The 8,838-nt window shown below is 46.8% G+C and overlaps 1 protein-coding gene and 1 pseudogene across 1 annotated transcript in view; both read right to left on the reverse strand.

Moving 5' to 3' along the window:
• The window catches only part of Mapkapk2 (MAPK activated protein kinase 2), a 46,519-nt gene that overhangs the window by 20,034 nt on the left and 17,647 nt on the right, over nt 1–8,838 (reverse strand). The gene's annotated exons all lie outside the window — the stretch shown is intronic.
• On the reverse strand, nt 1,701–1,793 carry LOC115064078 (annotated as a pseudogene).

Below are 8,838 nucleotides of genomic sequence, written 5' to 3' on the forward strand. Positions count from 1 at the left end.
GATCATCAGCTAGACCTTCACCGTCCAGCCTAGGCTCCCCAAGAAATCACAGCCAGTGACTCGCATTTCTTGTCTCAAAGAGTTACTAAATTATGCTTAGGCCCCCATGGTGGTGCTATTTTTGGAGGTTCTGGACACTTGAAGAGATTGAGAACTGACTGGAGAAGGCAGGTCACTAAAGGTAAGTCCTTGGATGGATTCTGTCACCAGCTCCCCATCTTGCTAGCTCCCATAAGCTACATTCCTCCAAGCACATGGGGCCAAGCTGACTATGGACTGGACTCTCTGAACCCTGAGCCAGTATAAACCCTTCCTCAGATAGTTTTTGCTAAGGTGTTTGCTCATAACAAAGCAAAAGCTAAAAACACTGGTGTTACACACAATAGATGTCTTCTCCTACCACAGCCCAAGGCAATGTCTTGTCCATTCTTTGATTCCAAGTTGTAAGTCCCCAATACATGGCACTTGAGAGGTATTCCATAAAAATCTGCTTGCTGACTAGCTCAGAGAATCCACCCCATGACAAAAACAAGGAATGCCATTCCTGGCTTTGTCTAATATTTTACCACTGACCTGACTAAAGACATCATCGACACCAAGCTTATGAAATCTGCACATGCCGAAAGAGCAGACAGAGAAGTTCAGGCATGGCCTAGGCAACAGGGTTTTTTGGTTCTGCTTTTGCCTTAAGACGTAGTAGGAGAAAACATGAGGCAAATCGCCTCCAAGACCTGTTAGTATTTCCGGGGTCACTACAACAGCAGAGGAGGAAGGAGCCTTGTCCTGGGAGTCGCTCCAGACAGCAGGGAGTGAAGGCTCTGTCTGCCTGCCTGGAGTGGACCCAGACAGTCTGCCACCATCTGGGCGGTGGCCCCAAGGAGGTTTCTATTGTCAGGCCTCCAGTCCCCTTCCACACAGACTAGGACAACAATGTATCCACCTCAGAGAGGTGTTAATAAAACTGTGCTTGGATCTGTGCCTCCTCCAGTAAACTTACTTCTTGTTGATTTTTGTTATTAAGTTACTTCTAAGAAAAACAAATGGTGTAAAGAATTGTGACTAAAGACATAGTTCTAAAGTTAATTCAAATACCAACTTCAACCTTGCCTGGCCTTAACCAATGACTTCATTTTCTCAATCTACACTACCCTCAGCCACTTAATGCAGACAGTGATAGTATCTAAATGTGTATCAAATATGTATCAAAATATGCCATGAGTTTCTCAGTTAGTGACAAGGAAGAAACAGAAGCACAAACCTTCCCAGATGGCCTGCCGACCAATAACCAACTGTTCGTCACTGCCCACAATATTACCACATGCACAGTGACCTGTGCACTCAGGAGCTCACAGGTTTGTACTCCACACAATTACTCAATGCTAATACACTGTGGCAGCCGAAAGCTGAGCTGTGCTGCCAAGGACCAGTCATTTCATCTGTAGTAGATGAAACTCATGAACATTGGAAAATGAAGGCCACACAAAACACGTAACTTGGAAGTATGCACACTAGAGACCCACAGTGATTAGCTTTAGAAAAAGCAACAGCTTGGACCTGTTTTCAAACTAGGTTGACCCTCCCCCCATCAAGATCACTTTATTCTACTTCCTGATCAACAGGAACAAAAGACTCCAAGGGGAATGTTGCCCCACAACCTAGCAGAGACCCATCCTCTGGAAAGTGTAGGAGAAACAAAACTTTAAAATATGGATTGCTTCATGGATGTGCATGTCCTGTGCAGGGCCATGCTAGTCTTCTCTGTATAGTTCCATCTTTAATGAGTGTGGTACCACCAAACTACACTGATGCTTGCCCCAAGGCACAGTTGGCAGTTATCTGGCAAAAGTGTTCATTATCACAGCTTTGGGGAGCACAAGGCAACTGCATCTATACAGTGAAAGCCATAACGTTGCTCATTCCTACAAAGCTCAGGACAACATCAACTTCTACCCTACCCCCACCCTCCCTGGCCTCTACCACAAAAATTCATCTAGTCAATAATACCGAAGCTAAGAAAGGCTGATGTACCAGGGTCCTGATAAAGCTCCTTTTAGAGGTAGCTCTTTCATCAGCTAGAAGCAGGGATTAAATGAGACAAGAGCGAACAGAATGTGTGCAGCTCCTATTTTCGGTATTGAGGGTTCAATGTGACATCACGCTGAGTATCTTAACAGCAATGTCAGTCGGATGGGCAGCACTGTGATCGACAGCAACTCATCCAGCACGGCACAGCGCCACCCACGGTCTGCACTGCACACACAAGTACCACACCCAGGGTGCCACTGCTCAGCTCTAGGCCACACAGGGGAAACTGCTCCTGCTCAGAAGAGGAAAACCAGGCTGTGGCAGATCTGAGGACCACAACACAAGAAAAACAATCCAAAAAACTAGAGCAACAGGCCTGAAGAGACAGCCCTCAAGGGGGAGTCAGGGGCTCAAAGCAGGCTAAATTCTACTTTTCTCAGTGGCAGCAAGCAGGTCAACAATGATAAAGTCTTGTAAGACTGCCATTTTCCTCTTCCTAAAAAAAATTGGAGCCTACCCTCTTGGGGAGAGTAACTCGGCTGAAGAGTGGGCTCACCCTAATCTCGGACAGTCAGAAGGCAGGGCAGCTGGCCAGGAATGGGCAGCCTCCAGCACCCAAGCAATCACACGCCAGCTACTTCCCCAAGAGAGATGAAAACACCAGGCTCACAAGAAAAAGACCTGTGTGGGAAGCTCTTGGAGCTTGAGTCCTCCGTTCTCAAAGCTGGAGACAACCCAAACGCCCACCCATAGGAGAGAAGATAAGCAACTATCGTGCCCACACAATGGAACAGGACTCAGCACAGGGAGTAACAGACAAACAGCACATGAAACCATGTAAATAAACCTCACATCACAGGTCGTTCACGCATGCACACAGGCGTGCACACACATACATGCATACACACAGGCGTGTACACACACACATATATACACATACATACAAGAGTGGAGTGGTGTGTGTGTGTGTGTGTCCATCTTATAAAAGGATATATATTGGTACCATTGAGAGGGGCATGGAAGAATTTACTAGAGTAATAAGCTTTTTGCTATAGAGATATATGGAACCCCTGTCAAGCTTCAACAAATTAAGATTTTTGTATCTCATTGCTATTTAATTTTACCAAAAAAATAAAATAAAATAAAAATAAAAAAGAACTGCACACACTAGCAAATACTAGATTCTAGTGCAAATGCATGCTGGAAGTACAGGGTGACATGCGCTGGTGTCTAACCCACTCTGAAGTCCCTGCAAATAAGTATGATGAACTCTTCAGACAGGTCAGCTCAGAGTGCAAAGGGTGACAGAACAGTATGATAAATGGCTAATGGGAGGATGAGGTGGCTAAGCAGATGATGTTAACCGGACACATCACAGTAAGACGGTAAGAGAAAGGACAGCCAGGCTCCTTCACCACACGGGACCAAGAGGAGGCTGGAGGTCACGGGAGGAAAGTATACAGGGTGCTCCTCTCAGCCCACAAAAGGGTCACTCAACGCAAGAACTGTGGAAGGTCAGGCTGACCTGATGACACGAAACTCTAGCCAGCACAGAGCAAATGCAAGGTGCTCAAACCTTGGATGTCATCAATTCCTGCTCCTATGGGACCAGCTGCATCATTATGTGACAGTCAGAAACAAGTCCCACCCATTCTAGCCTGAGAGGAAGAGATCAACGCCCAGTGCAGAGGTGAGAGCATGTGTCTGTCCAGCTTTGACAGCCCAATATTTATAACATCTCTAGAAACCACTTTTCTAGATAGAAACCAAATACACAGATGTCAATCAGACCCCTGCTCATCTCCAGCAGATCAGATCTACACAGGCCAAAAGCAGGAGCCTGCTGCTTCACCACGGACTCCTCAAGAAGCAGCCTCAAGTCCAAGCAGCCCTGGACCACGGATGCTCCACTCTGCAGGTGAGCCACAGCAGCACTTGAATCAACAAGTAGACGCCCCCTCCCTTAGCCCCAGCTTCCTGTGCGTTTGTTTCTGGCACAAAGAATACTATGGAAGCCAAAGAGAATTAAAGAAATAAATTTTCTGGGTGAAAAAAAACCACTCATATTTTTCAAAAGTCCAGTTTCAATCATTTTCAGATTACCTTCTCTGTCCCCACCCCGACACAAACCATCTAACCCTGGTCCCACAGATAACCTGTGACGGACTTTGCTGAGAGATCAAGACTATGCCAGAAAGCAGAGCAAGCTGGTGGTAACTTAAGCTACAAGTAGCTTACCGAGAAACTACAGACAAGTTACTTTCACCGTTTTCTTCCTCATGTGATCTAAGACATGCCTGGTGCAAGGAGACCCTCTGGGTCTCCCCAGAAAAGCACAGGACACCAGTGAACCCCTCCTGGCTATCAATGCCTACAACTAACTGGCTAAGATCTCTCTCATTCTCACCCTTCTGGTTTCCAGGAACCCTGAACCGTTTGGAGCTTCAGGACTCTCGATCTTAAAGGAGGGAATATACATTTCAAATAAAAATGTCTCACAAAGCAAAACAACTGCTAGGCCATGGGTATGAGGTAAAAGATAGGTGGATAAGTGATGGCTCAGAGGCTATGGTGTTTTAAATGAGAAATGTCCCATACAGACTCAGGCATTTCAACACACGGTCCCCAGATGGTGGCACTGTTTGGAGAGATGACAGCCTAGCTGGAGTAGAAAATAGTAACTGGGGATCTTTGAGTGTATAAAAGCCCCACTTCCAGTTTCTCCCCTGCACGTCAAGATGTACTCTCCCAGTTCCTGCTCCTGCTCACACACTAGCTGCTGGCTGCCATGCCTCTGGCTGCCAGGATGGGTTCTCACCCCTCTGAAACTGTAAGCCAAAATAAACTCTCCTTAAATTGCCTTGGTTTGGTCATGGTGCTTTATCATGGCAACAAAGTAACAGGTACAGAGGTCAAGACCCCAAAAGAGGAGCCTACAGATGTAGGAGGAAATCCCAAGGAAAACCCCTGAGATCCTCATCACACAAAATAGCAGGATATCATCTAGATCCGCAAGGCAAGGACACAGGCTAGGCCTAAAGAGGCAACAATGCTACAATGTCAGCACTTCCCCAATACAAGCATACTGCATTCTGACTCAAACCCTGGGACAGTTAGAGGCACTGACCAGAAGGTGATGGACAGGCAGTCACTACAGCATTAGGATTAGCCACTGCCCTGCTTCCTAGCCTTCAGGGGCTTGGGTAAAGAGCTGACACTGCCTGCCACAACCTGGAAAAAGTGAAGATTTCTAAATACATAAAGCTTCACAGCGGGTGGGGGGTGAGTTTCCATCATGACCAATTCATCTGGAAGATATCTAAAGGTCTTCCCATTAACAGAGACACATTGCAGCTGACTGGGGGAGTCGTCTCATACCCCTCTCATGTGTTCAGCCTTCTCCACCCCTTAGCCCACCTCTACCTCAGTGAGGAGGTTCCTCTCCTACCAGAGAACAGTCGTGGGGCGTCGCAGCTCCTGGTCTTTCCAGGTGCCTTGGAGGTTAGGAGTCTACAGACACAACCCCAGTTGGCAGTAGTGGCTAAGTCCGCCGCTTCTCATAGCAAAGCTGGCCGCCTCAGTCTTTGGACAAGTAGTTAGGACCAGCATGGGGCCTTTCTCCATAGGGATTGCCACTCCCCCATTTCAGTAACTGGGCCTTAAGTTACATATGAAACCAGAGAACATGCCAAAAGCCGAAAATGAAGGACACCCCCACTTAGTTCTTGCTGAGGACATACTAACTCCTCTGTAAAAACTCAAATGGGAAAAGGCAGACTAAAAACAATTAAACCAGTATAACAGAGATAGGAAACCTAGCTAGGCCCAAATCACAATGAGGCCTCCCAGCAGTGCCAGCATACAACCCCAGGAAGCAGCTGACTCCTACTTGTGCCTCAGTACAGATTTTCTTAGAAACAACCACACTATGCCTTTAATCCCAGCACTCAGGAGGCAGGCAGATATGGAAGTTCAAGGCCAGCATGGTCTACAGCATGAGCTCCAGGACAGCCGGGACTGTTACACAAAGAAGCTCTGTCTCAAAAACAAAAACAAAGCAAAACGGAAGGAAGGAAGGAAGGAAGGAAGGAAGGAAGGAAGGAAGGAAGGAAGGAAGGAAGGAAGGAAGGAAGGAGAGAAATAACCAGACTCCCTACAGGTTTTCCAGGAAGAACACTGAAGCCCTTGACACCTCTAGAAACCCTCTTGGCCTAGGTTTATTCCAGGTAAAGAATCCAGTTAGGCCTTCCAGAGATTTCTCATGGTGCCTGACATCTACAAATCATTCATCTTCAACCAATACCAACAATGCTCTAAAAATAATTCCAATCAGGACTCTGAAAAAATATAAGAAAGGGCTAGAGAGATGGTTCAGTGGTTAAGAGCACTGGCTGCTCTTCCACAGGACCCGGTTTGATTCCCAGCACACAGATGGTAACTCCAGTCCCTGGGGATCAGACACCATCTTCTGGCCCCCATAGCACCAGGCATGTATGTGGTACTCAGACAAAAACACAGGTAAAACATGATACATATAAAATAGAAAAATGTTTATTTTAATTAAAACATATTTTTAAACCTCCATAATCCTTAGCCAATCTATCTCAATGTATTTCACAATTCTGAATTTCATTATGAAGAGCAAAGTGAGTGGCTTTATCTTCTATTGTTCAAAGCCAGCAAGGAAGCGAGAAAACCTCCAAGTCACCTGCTTCTTCCTAGCTGTTCCCTCAAGGGTCCGCATAGCTGCCTGGCACTGGAGTCAGAAAAGAATGCAGAGAGATAAAAGCAGGCTAAACCTCACTCCTCCCATGGCCAGGATTAGCAAGCAGCTGCCTAAGGACCCCCAGCCCCTCCTTTCCCTAATACCAAGAAGCTCTGGGCAGCCTGAGCCTCAAACAGGAGTGTCTGCCAACTGCTCATTCACCCCCACACTGCAAACTGCACTTCCCAGGCTCGACAGATGTAGCTGCTATTCACTGCTTCCAAGGCAGGACAAAGCTTCCCCAGAAACACAAAGCAAAAGGGCTTCAGGCAGAGCCACCTTTAACAGAAGCCACCTGCCGGATCCCTCATCCACCATCCCCCCCTTCCCGACAGCACACATGCACACATACATACACATGCACACACACAACGAACACAGCTTTTTCAAACCTTTGCAACAGGTGTTAGCTCAGTTCAGGTGGCTGTCTCTGACTCACTGGGCAGTTGTCTCAGAAAAGGAGTAATTATTGTTACTTCTCAGACAGTAGGCCATAAGATGCTAATGATAGAAGAGAAAGAGACAGACTAAGACAGACAGAGACAGAGAGAGAAGCAGAGCGACAGAGATAGGGAGAAAGCCAGAGAAACAGAAAGCCAGAGAGACAAAGACCTTTATGTCCAAACCGCAAAGCATAACCCACTCTGCCGCTGAGAACTTCTCAGGCCCTTTAATGTGGAACACACACTTGCAGAATGTCTCCCACCTATGGAACACTCGAGGATTTGCTTCAGAGTTTGGAAAAATGAGCAGTCCCTTCCTTCACCACGCTACCTACTCCCTAAGTTATACCTTCCATTACCTGGAGCAAAGAACTGCCTTGCTTACAGTTCCTTTTCTATGACTTCAGCCAGAGGCAAGGAGCAGGTCAGTGAATGCACACACACACACATGCACACACACACGCATGCACACACATGTACACACACACACATACACACACGCACACACACACAGCACCTTTGCTATTTGAGACAAGTAGTGATGGCGCTTCTGCAGGGATTATTAAAGACTAGGAAGATAGACAGAATTTACACCTCATTCACATCACATCACAGTTGTCTATTTTTATTTTATGTATATGAGTGTTTTGTCTGCATGTCTTGTCTGTAAGTACAACACATGAGCACAATACCCAAGGTGGCCAGAAGGTGTCAGAGCCCCTGGAACTGGAGTTTCAGACAATTGTAAGCTGCCAGGAAACAAACCCAGGTCCTCTGCAAGATAACAAGTGACCTTAAGCACTGAGCCAGCTAGCTTTATTCCCTTATCAAGTCTTCCTGCCTCAACCCTCACCAGCCACCTTACATTGTCAGAGCACCTGGGTGGCTGGACTCCATGTCCAGGCGTATGGTGGAAGTCATCAACACCATAACCATCACATGATCTAGGTGAGCTCAGCCACCAGCACCCCTAATTCCAGCAGAGAAACCTGAATGGAGCAGAAGAAGACCGCAGACCTTGACAGTAAGAATTCCTGGGTACTTCTCACCCAACCATCCCATTGAGAACCAGATAATGGCACACAGACAGGAACACAAACTCAAACACAGACAGGGACACACACTCAGGCACAGGCAAGGACACACACTCAGGCACAGACAGGGATACACACTCAGCCACAGACAGGGACACACACTCAGACACAGACAGGGACACACACTCAGGCACAAACAGGGACACACTCAGGCACAGACAGGGACACACACTGAGACACAGGCAGGTCACCACCATTGATCAAAACCTTCATATTCAAATTACGCATCTCAATTTTTCTTTCAAACTTGAAAACAGCATTCCTTACTCTCCCAAGGGAAACTATTTATTAGCTAGACCCCCACTTTGGGAATGGCAAACATAGCACTTACACCTTGGGATGGCTGCCTCTTTGCCTTCCTGGGGTGGGGATTTTCTACTTTGCTCACAATGAAGCTGACCTTAAAAGATATCTCCTGATCTGTGTGGTCCAGCACAAACAGTTACATGCAAAAGTGTATACAGAGAGAGAGAGAGAGAGAGAGAGAGAGAGAGAGAGAGAGAGAGAGAGA

The sequence above is a fragment of the Mus pahari genome, chromosome 5 (assembly GCF_900095145.1).
Source record: "Mus pahari chromosome 5, PAHARI_EIJ_v1.1, whole genome shotgun sequence".
NCBI lineage: Eukaryota > Metazoa > Chordata > Mammalia > Rodentia > Muridae > Mus > Mus pahari.